The sequence below is a fragment of the Grus americana genome, chromosome 1 (genome assembly GCF_028858705.1).
Source record: "Grus americana isolate bGruAme1 chromosome 1, bGruAme1.mat, whole genome shotgun sequence".
Lineage (NCBI taxonomy): Eukaryota > Metazoa > Chordata > Aves > Gruiformes > Gruidae > Grus > Grus americana.
In genome coordinates this window covers 170,691,266-170,703,132 of record NC_072852.1, presented here as the reverse complement: position 1 = coordinate 170,703,132, position 11,867 = coordinate 170,691,266, and positions in this window count along the sequence as shown.

Sequence of the window (11,867 nt, the reverse complement as noted above, 5' to 3'; positions counted from 1 at the left end):
TACTGTTCACAGTATAATTTCTATAGGTTATCTGCCTCCATGCAATGCCTGGAAAGGAAGTCAGAATGGCCAAACTTCACTTGAAATGTATTTTCCCTGCAAAAAAGAGGAAAAGAAATTTTATAAACAAACAAACAAAAAAAGAACAGAACTGTGACTCTAATAATCTCTTGACTACAGAGACAAGGACTTAAAGGAAAGACAGCTACAGTCAGCACAGAGGCACAGGTCTACAAGCTGCCACCACGCTCACACTAGGGCTCCTTGAGACACTCCTGGGTGTTCCAGCCTGGCCTGCCACTGTCCCTGCACCAGGACATGGGTTCCGCCTAAAGCTCATCTGTCGTATCTGTCAGCTCTGCACAGTGTCCCAAGGGCCTCTAGAAGCCTATATGTGGATAACTGAATCTTTGGTCAGGTGTATAAACCCTTGGGGTCCCTGACTGTGGTGATTAATGCTCATTTTTGTAATCTAAGAGAAAGGTATATAATGTCATCTTGATGCCTTAGCATATCCTGCCTGGCCTCCAGTCGTCCATCTACAAAATCAGACATCTCCTGTAGGTTCTTGTTTGCCAGGCTTGCATGACTGTCTTAGGTACCTAATGGTACCAGGTGCTTAAATGTAGCAAATGAATAGAGTCCTAAAACTTACTTTATTATTGCAAGTTTGTAAACCTTGATCTTGTATGTGGACACCTACTGTAAAGACACCTGAAAGTACATCTCTCAGTCTGAAGATGAACTGTAACCCAGGACTACGTTCAAATATGATACTTCCTACAGGAGAGTTGTATCTTTTTGGAGAGAAAATTGGAGTCCAAGCAGAATACTTCTAAATGGCTTCTATACATGACCAGGCATGAAAAAAATGAGAACATAGGACACAATATTTTGAAGTTTTGTTATTTTTACTGAGACTTTTATGAAAATTTGATTCTCAGTCAGCTCTTCACTGAAAGACAATCCCTTTCTATTCCACTGAGAAACACAGCTAGTTATGAAAGGAAGGAAACCGCTAACTCATGCCTTGAAGTTATTTGCACATCTAAAAAATAGAGGGAATGTTTAGTACCATACAAACCAATCAAACAGATCAATGACTCACTTCAGCAGAAAGAAAACCTTGCAATAAGTGTGACTGTAATATAATCTGTCTTGTGTATAATATATCATATTTATGTAGCATAATTTAAAAATATGTCAGCATAGCTTGTTTTGAATAATAACCTTAATGTGATTATCTCCCAGGACTTAGAAACTTCCCACTATAAATAAATCATTTTTAAGAAATATTTGCAAAATTAAAAAAACTGGAAGCTGAATGTTACTGTTGAGTTTTGTGTAGGAACTACGAGCAAGGTATATATTGTTGGATGAATATTTTTGCAGATCTTATTAGCATAAAATTGAATGTTTCATTCATGACTGCACGTGCAGGACTGTAAAAACCCAACATGACCTAATTGATTTTTGGAATGGAGGTAGCAGAGCCTTTCTGCAGGATGCATTTATATTATAAATGATTCATATGTCATTTTTTCAGTATAACTGTGAAAAGGTGTTACACTTCAGTGCCTTTATTGGAACCTCAGAGAATTTTATCTTCCCTTTTGAATATCACTTGTACATTTATCTGATTTACTCCCTATTCTGGTGTAGTTTTCTTAAGATTTTTAAAAATAAGTTAGTTCTGATGGATAGAATTTAGTAAAATTTAAACAACATTTTTACAATAGAGATTTTTCATAATTAAATTCAGTGCCAGGATAGCCAGAGTCCTTCACTATGTGAGTTAATTATACAGCTTTATATATATATATAAATTTATCTATAGTTGTCAGTGATATCATAGAAAATAAAAAGAAAATATTTCAGACAGGTGGAAAAAGGGAGCAATTTAAAAATTGATCTAACTTGTATTTGTAATCTATATATATATTCTTAAAAGTTTTAAAAAAATTAAATATAGTCTTGTTAAATTGGTCACTTTGATTTTTCTGTCAGTATTCTGACAAAATTATGTTACATTTTGTTCATTGTTATTCTGCCTCTTTTGTGAGGACCACAACATTGCCAAATTTTCATCTTCTCAGATTTGTAGATTATGTTTCATGTAGATACACATAAAATACAAAAGGGTGATTTTTTTTTTTCTCTGAAGTTTTGTTCACAGTATAAAAATGAATACAGAAAGCTAAAAATTTGAGTGGCAGTGCTTATTTTGTTTTCTAATGTGGAATGGTAAATATCTTGCAAATATTTTAGAATTCCTCTGCTAGAATAATACATGTACCCTTGAACCAGATAAGTCTTAGCTGTAATTTGGATGTGTTGAAAATTTTGGACAAGTATTAGAATCCTTGTAGGTTCTCTTCAGATTTTTTGAGCAAATAGTCATTTCACAGAATCACAGAATACTTGAGATTAGAAAGGACCTCTGGAGGTCCTCTGGTCCAACACTCTGCTCAAGCAGGGCCACCTAGAGCTGGTTGCTCAGGACTGTGTCCAGATGTTATTTGAAGACCTCCAAGGATGGAGAGTCCACAGTCTTCCTGGGCAACCTGCTCCAGTGCTCAGTCACCTTCAGTAAAAAAAGTGTTTCCGTGACGTTCAGAAGGAACCTCCTGTGGTTTTGTTTGTGCCTATTGCCTCTGGTCCTGTCAATGAGCACCACTGAAAAGAGCCTGACTCCGTTTTCTTTATACCCTCCCTTCAGGTGTTTATAGACATTGATGAGATCCCCCATGAGCCTTTTCTTCTCCAGGCTGAACAGTCCCAACTCTCTCAGCCTTTCCTCATATGTGAGGTGCTCCAGTTCCATAATCATCCTTTTTGTTGAACTCTCTCTAGTATATCCATGTCTCTCTTGTACTGAGGAGCCCAGAACTGGCCACAGCATTCCAGGTATGACCTCATCGGTGTGGAATAAAGGGGAAGGATCACCTCCTTTGTCCTTCTGGCAATGTTTTGCCTAATGCAGCTGAGGATACCATTAGACTTCTTTGCTGCAACAGCACTTTGCTGGCTCATGTTCAACTTAGTGTCCACCAGGACCCCCTGGTCCTTTTCCGCCAAGTTGCTTTCCATCTTGGTGGGCCCTAGCATATATCAGTGCATAGGATTGTTCCTCCCCAGGTGCAGCACTTTGCATACCCCTTTGTTGAACTTCATGATGTTCCTGTTATCCCATTTCTCTATCCTGTCAAGGTCCCTCTGGATGGCAGCACAGGCCTCTGGCGTATCAGCCATTACTCCCAGTATTGCGTCATCTGCAAACTCGCAAGGGTACACTCTGCCCAACCAACCAGATTATTAATGTAAATGTGAAACAGGACTGGATCCACAATTGACCCTTAGGGTACACCACTAGTTCCCGGCCCCCAACTAGACTTTGCACTGCTGGTCGCCACCCTCTGGCCCAGCTGTTCAGCCAGTTTGCAATCCACCTCACTGTCTGCTCATCCAGCCCATATATCAACAATTTCTTTACGAGGATCTTATGGGATACTGTGTCAAAGGCATTACTGAAGTCCAGGTAGACAATATTGACTGTTCTCCATTTACCAGGCCAGTCATTTCATCATAGACATTTATCAAGTTGGTCAAGCATGACTGCACCTTGGTGAAGCCATACTGACTATGCCTGATGATTTTCTCATCTTTTATGTTCCTGGAAACAGTTTCCAGGATTGGCTGCTCTACCATCTTCCCAGGGATTGATGTGGGGCTGACTGGCCTGTAGTTCCCTGGGTCGTCCTTCTTGCCCTTCTTGAAAATGGAAGTGACATTTCCTTTCCTCCAGTCTTCAGGCACTTCTCAAAGTTGCCATGATAAATCAAAAATTGTCAAGAGTAGCTTCACAAGGACATCTCAGCACTCATGGGTGCATCTTACCAGGGCCCATGGACTTATGTATGTCCACTTTGCTTAAGTGTTCACTGACCTGATTCTCTTTCACCAAAGGTACACCTTCCTTGCTCCAACTTTTTCCCTGGTCACTGGGACCCGGGATTCCTGAAGGCCAGTTTTGCCATTAAAGATTGAGGCAAAGAAGACATGTAGTACCTCAGCCTTTCCATGTCCTGTGCAACCAGGTCGCCTGTCTCATTGAGCAATGAGCCCACATTTTTCTTAGTTTTCTTTTTGTTGCCTATGCACTTACAGAAGTCCTTCTTGTTGTCTTTGGCATCTCTGGCCAGATTCAATTCCATTTGGGCTTTAGCTTTCCTAACCTCATCCCTGGATGTTTGTGCAATGTTTCTGTATTCCTTCCAGGTTAGCTATCCTTGCTTGCACCTTCTGTATGCTTCCTTTTTGTATTTGAGTTTGGCCAGAATTTTTGCCTGATTGCCTGTTCATTGGGTTGCACTACTCTTGAGCTTAGAAAGGGTGTGATCCTTTAATGTTAACAAGCTTCCTTGGGCCCCTCATCCCTTCATGGCCTTAACCCATGGGAGTCTTCCAAGCAGATCTTTAAAGAGGCCAAAATTTGCTCTTCTAAAGTTCAGGGTTGTGGGCTTGCTTTTCATCTTCTTCCCTGACCTTAGGATTCTGAACTCCACCATCTCATGGTCACTGCAGCCAAGGCTGCCTTTCATTTTTATTTTCCCAGTAAGCTTCTACTTGTTGGTGAGTATAAGGTCCAGCACAGCACCTCTCCCCATTGGTTCCTCTATCATCTGGAGGTGGAAGTTATCACCAATGCAGTCCAGGAAGTTCCCGGATTGTTTATGCCCTGCTGTGTTGTCCCTGCAGCAGATATCGGGGTGATTGAAGTCCGACATGAGGACCAGGGTCTGTGAACATGAGACTGTTCCTATCTGTCTGCAGAGGGCTTGATCCACTTGTTCTTCGTGGTCAGGTGGCCTATAGGAGATACCTATAACATCAACTTTTTCCTGTCCTCTCTTTAATCCTAACCCATAAATTCTCTGTTAGCTCCTTTTTTCATCCCCAGGCAGAGCTCCATGTACTCCAGCTGCTTTCTCACATAAAGGGCAACTCCTCATCTCCCCTGCCTGTCCTTTCTAAAGAGCCTATATCCCTCCATTGCAACGCTCCAGTCATGGGAACTATCCCAACACATCTCCATGATCCTAACAATATCATAGCCCTGCAACTGCACTCAGATCTCTGACTCTCCATGTTTATTCCCCATACTGTGTACATTAGTACACAGACACTTACAAGGACCACCTCAACATGTTCCCAGAGAGAGTTTGGGGGATTTGTCCGCAATGGTGCCTTATAGGCACCTCCTTGCCCACGTACAGGTGCAGGAGGTGACCCCACACAAGCCCCATTTTGTTAACTTTGCGATCCCTTCCATTTGCACAACCCCATGCCCTTTGTTCAGCAAACGGGTCCATCACTCCTTCACAGCACTACTGGTTGCCATCTTCCTCCCCAGTCATTCCTAGTTTAAAGTGCTCCTAATGAAGTCAACCATCCATTCTGAAATAAACTGAAAAAGATAAAAAAAGAAAATTAAATTTCATCCTATTTTCCCTGTAACGTTTTTTCTATTTAGTTGCAGATGCTGAAAAAGAACTCTGATCATTTATTCTACCCCCATAACTGTATAGATTTCATCATTAAATCATACTCTTAAGTGACCTTTTTGTCTGAAAGTATCCTTCACTTATGCAGGGTCTGGCTGGGACAGAGTTAATTTTCTTCACAGCAGCTTGCACGTGGCGCTGTTTTGGATTTGTGACCAAAACAATGTTGATAAAGCACAGATGTTTTAACTGTTGCTGAGCAGTGCTTACACAGAGCCAAGGCCTTTTCTGCTTCTCACACCACCCCACCAGTGAGTAGGCTGGGGGTGCAGAAGAAGCTGGGAAGGGACACAGCCGGGACAGCTGACCCCAACTGACCAAAGGGATATTCCATACCATATGATGTCATGCTCAGTGATAAGAGCTGGGGGAAGAAGGAGGAAGGGAGGATGCTCGGAGTTTGTCTTCCCAAGTAACCATTACACACGATGGAGTCTGCTTCCCTGGAAATGGTTGAACACCTGCCTGTCGATGGGAAGCAGTGAATGAATTCCTTATTTTGCTTTGCTTGAGCACACAGATTTTGCTTTACCTATCAGACTGTCTTTATCTCAAGCCACAAGTTTTCTCACTTTCACCCTTCCAATTCTCTCCCCCATCCTGCCAAGGGGGGAATGAGTGAGTGGCTGTGTGGGGCTGAGCTGTCTAGTGGGACTAATGCAAGACAACACTCCTTCAACTGTCTTGGGCAAGCTCCCTCCCTTCTTCACTCCTTATTTCTGTTCCATGGGAAAAGTTCAAGAGAATCTAGGCAAGAAATGGTAGGATCATTGATGAGAATATAGAGGTGGAAAATAAAAAAATATATTAAGATGCTTATTTTACCCTATTATTTATTCTTTTCAAACATTTCAGGTTTCATTTTCCTCTACTTATGAATACTGGCTAAAAACTATGTTGGAGGTCTGTTGAATAATTAATTTTTATTTTTGTACAATTTAATTATTTGTTATTTTATTATTATGTTTTTTTGTGAATTTTTCAGAAACTTTTTTTTTTTAGGATTTACAAATAACAAAAAAGGAACACATTTTTCACAAAATATAGTATCCACAAAAGATAAGTCTATTTTTTAATTCATGGAAAGCATATCAAGTTCTTTATTCCACACACTGTTCAGGTTTTGTGCTTCTGAGCTTTCCTGATTGAACCTGTCCACCTCTGTAATTAACAAACATTTGTTTCCTAAACAGGCATATTATACATCCATTTATCAAGGTTCTAAGAAACCATATATCTAAAGGATGAAGAATTCACTTTGCTTGGCATTTTTCAGAAGTTCTTTGATCTGTCTCCTTCCTTTTAGAGATCAAGTACATATAAAATGTGATCTGTATTCCTGAAGGTGATGATATATCTAGCCATGCTGTTTGTTTTTTTTAACAGTCTGCACTGGCAATCTAAAAATCCTGCCATACCTACCAAATATGTAAATTACTAGAGATTATCATAATGTGTTTTTGCATTTCTTCTTGCATTTCTCATATGTAGAGAATAAATTATGGAATATAAGTGGAAAGCAAAGCTCCTTATCCGATTGTGGTTAATGTGAATGTTTAGAATAATAGTCTTTGCTTTTGACCAGTACCAAAAGCTCTGATGCAAAGAATATTAAACTTGATTAATATAAGCATCAAGCGAGTCTGTAGACTATTCTAATAACATCAGCTTGTCAACAAATTGCAAACACAGCCATTACAGTGCAACATTACATGACCATATTAGACAATATTGGCTCCATCTATTTTGTTGTTTCCTCACTTCAAAAATCCTGTATGTACCATTACCATACGACCCAGACCCTCGCCTTTGTGACGGTGCTACAAAACGTGTTTGCTGTTGTGGGACAGTGGCTTAGAGGTGGCTGCTGTCTTGATGGCCTCAGCGCTGTTTCCAGCACAAATCCAAAACATAGCCCCATGCTAGCTACTATGAGGAAAATTAACTCTCTCAGCTGAAACCAGGACACCTAACTAGAACAAAGCAGAAATCAGATTTTCCATTCTATGGATAAACTGAAACAGAAAACTGAACTAATAATATTTCAATTAATTACACCTCTTTTCAACAGTTTATGATGCTGAACTTCTGTAATTGAAATTTGAGTTTCACCTGGCTGCTTAAGCTGACACTCCAAGTTATTTCAGCCTGATACTCATTTTGTTGTAGAGCTGTGCTTTCTCTGAGTAACTAGAGATAAAATGTGGAAGTTTTAATGTTACAGAATGCCCCAAATCAAGAGCTTATAACCAAGAAGCTTCAGAATCTGAAACTTATCGATCAAGAAATAAATTAAAGAAAACTCTAAACATCCATTTGATTATTGAATCATGTTAATGAAATTTAATTAAATGCGTAATCCAAAATACTTTAAATTTCACTTCATTTTATATCTGTATATAAATAAGTATACATGCGTGTCACTGTGCAAATGATAAATATCATTCATTATAAAAGTTCAAGTATGATAAAGTAATTGAAAATATTTTATTCTTGAGAAAGGGATTGTAAAATAAATCAAATTAATTATATATCTTCAATGACAAGACACACCCTGCAGATACTATCATGCAGCATCATGTAACTATTAAGTATTGTAATATTGAGATAATTATCATAGTCCTCTAGTGTGATAAAAACCAAAATATACCCATTTGGAAATATAAAGAGTTATTTTAATCAACCCACAAAATTTTGTCATTCAATTCAATGAAATTCCAATTCTAATGAATTTTAGCACTTGAAGTTGTGATGATTGGTAAATAAAATATCACAGATTAATTTTTGTTTAACAGTAATTTTATCTGAAATGCTAGTATCTGAATTACCCATTTGTACAGAAGACCAAAGGCTAGTTGTTAACGTGCACACTGCAGTGAGGGATAGGGGACAGTAGCTAAAGAGACATTTCTACTCAGTGATTATGTGGAAGGAGGTATTTTCCTTAGCTTCACAAGCTTTCTATATATAGACCCTGTAAACAATTTGTGTATTGTTTCTTCCAGCAGGATGAGACTGTGTGGAGATCTCTTTCCTCTCAAATGTTTTCTTCCATTCTGTATTATAGCGGTTTTAAAAAAGACTGGATGTGAAGTATAGAGATTGGTTAAGATTATCCCTAACATATTGCCACTCAAGAGTTCATGACACTTAAAACAGAAAATTTAAGATTCACTGGGAGGTATGACTCTCCTATTTCTAGTACAATGTTTCTCCAGGTGACAGTGAAGTATGTTATTGGTAAAATTGACTGCCAAAGAGTAGAGCCAGGAGCATGCCCACGGTCTCTCTCGGGGGCAGACTTACCAGGGCAGCAGATGATACCACTCATCCCTTCCATAGTGAGAGGAGAGTGCAGACCAACTTTCTGGTTCCAGAACATACAAGATATTGCAATGTATAATAACAAACATGAGTCATAAAGCCTCTGCAGGCACACATTCCATATTGCTATTTCTTTATATCCATTTTCCTTAGCACGTATATACTGATTTGTTGTTGTTGTTGTTGTTTTAATAATTGCATTGTGCATTTCTGATTCAATTTTGGAAAATAACTGGATTTCATAGAACTGAAATAGGAATTTATAGTAATTATATGAAAGCATGTGGCTTTTAAAAAGAAGTTGATGCTGGTTCTTCAACTACATCTATTTTGAAATGTGTAAAGAACTTGTTTCATATTAAGCAGCACAGGGCTTTCCCGGGGAAGAGTATGGGAAGGGATCAAAGGCTTTTTCATATTCAAATCAAACATCGGAATTGATACTTTCCATATGTTTATAGATTTCAGATGATAAGCATATACAGTAAGAGACTGAGAAATATAGATGCAAAAAATGCTTGATGTGAATAAGAGATAATGAGCCCATGTTGCTTCAGATGTGTTCGTTCATGCTATGTGTTTGTGCTGATTGAAGTAAAATATGAAAACTAAGCTCTGGATTGCTCATTGTCTTCCCCAAGGCTACAAATTGCTAAGTTTTCACTAAAAGAAATCTGCCACTTGGGTAATACTTTAAATATAAGGACACAAAGTTTCTGTCTTCTCTGAGGTGATATCAAAGTTAAATCCTTTGTTTTGACAGTACATCATGTATGGTAGCTATAGATCTCAGTCCTTTTGTAATTAGCAAGTTTATGAGGAAGCAATGGTCCATTATTCTCTACTGAACTGTTTAAAATTTATCCTGTCTTTAGAAAGGGCGACTTTCAAATTCACAAGTATATTGGTAGGTATGTCTTGACTTCAGGTGTTCTGAAATCAAAGTGATAGCAACAGCAGAACAAAACACAGCCAAACTCAATCTACAATCTTTATAATAATTCAGATTTTAAAATTTTGATTTAAATTATGAAACTTTCCACTCAACATAGCTCCTTAAAGTAAATTAATTTTTCTTTCTCTTTTTCAAGTTTTCTTTTCTCTTTTGTTTTCTATTGCAGAAACTGAAGAAAAAAAATAGAAACACATTTAATTGCACATATCTACAAAGTACCCTTGAGAACATATACTAATATAAAATTACAAGGTTTTTTAACATGTAGGGAAGAAAGATCTGATAGTTTGACATAAAAACAGGTAAACTGAAACTGGAAATAGAGGATATGTTTTAAAGACACAGTGTGATTAAAATTCAAAATTAACACACCCAAAGACCAATTGTAGTCTGTAAGCAGAAATTGTGGGGTTCAATTGATATCATTGAATACAGCTTCACTGACTAAAATAAATGATTAGTGTCACTTGACTATCTACCAATGGGTACGTTATTCACCTATATATGTTGCAGTGCATCCAATTTTCTTCTGATATTGTAGAGCTTCCACTGTATAAGCTTCCACTGCCTTTGTCATCTTCATGATGATATTTTCATGATTGTTTTTTTTCCAGTGCTCACAGATGCTAAAATGCCTGATATATTTCTATTATTTCATTCATATTGTCCTCAGGCCAGATTCATTTCTTTATGAACTATTAGTGAAAAAGAATGCTGAAATAGATATGAAGTTTGCCTATGTGTTAATTAAAAGCACAGAAATTGTGTTAAGCTATGTCTGTCACATTCTTTTACAATGTTATTTTATTTTCAATGTATTATAAAAACTAGACTGAAAAGAGCATCCAACTAAATCTTTTATTTATGCTTCGCTTGGTGTTTTTCCCAATGGACAGTATCAAGCATTTTTGCTGCTTTTGAAATTCTGTTTAATTATTTTTTATTAGAATTTGTGTTTGTTTACTCAATTTAAGCAGATTATTTCCTCCTTAAAAGCTGCTGTGATTGCTAGAAACAATACATATATACAATATATACAGTACATTTAATTTCGTCAGCCTAGAGAAGAGAAGGTTCCAGGGAGATCTTATTGTGGTCTTTCAATACTTAAATGGGGCTTAAGATAAAGATGGAGAAAGACTTTTTATCAGGGTCAAGGAGCAGCAGTTTTAAACCGAAAGAGGGTAGGTTTAGACTGGACATAAGGAAGAAATTTTTTATGATGAGGGTGCTGAGACACTGGAACAGGTTGCCCATAGAAGTTGTGAATGCCCCCTCCTTGGAAGTGTTCAAGGTCAGGTTGGATGGGGCTTTGAGTAACCTGATCTGGTGGAAGATATTACTGCAGGGGGGTTGGACTAGGCTATCTTTAAAGGTTCTTTCCAACCCAAACCATCCTATGATTCTGTGATTATAAGATTGCAGTCTCACTTTCTCACATTCTTCAGCTGTGTAGTTTCAGTAGATGATTTCAACACATTGGTTCACGAGTTAACTAAACGAGCTGGTTTTATATATAAGAAATTCTGTGACTGGCTGAACGAGTAATATACATCCATATACATTATTCTTCTGAAGGGCAGGGTTAGGCATTTGCTGTTGTTGAACTTCACGAAATTCCAGTTGGCCCATTTCTCCAGCCTGTCCAGGTCCCTCTGAATGGTGACACACCCATCTGGCACATCTACACTGAGTTTTGTAGTGCCTGCAAACTTGCTGAGGGTGCACTTTATCCAGGTCATTAATGAAGATGTTCAACAGTGCTGAACATAGTATTGGTCCCTCGGACACATCACTAGTAACTGGCATCCAGCTGAACTTGATGCTGCTGATCCCAACTGTCTGAACCTAGCAGTTCTGACAGTTTTCAGTCTACTTCACTGTCCATTTTTCTATTGTTAAATCACTTATGGATACCAAGAGTATGAAACTTCTTCATATTGATCTCCTAGCTTGAGCCATTTAACACTGGTTAGGGACAACAGTACAGTTGCTACAAACTGGTCTTGGCTTATTGGGAATAC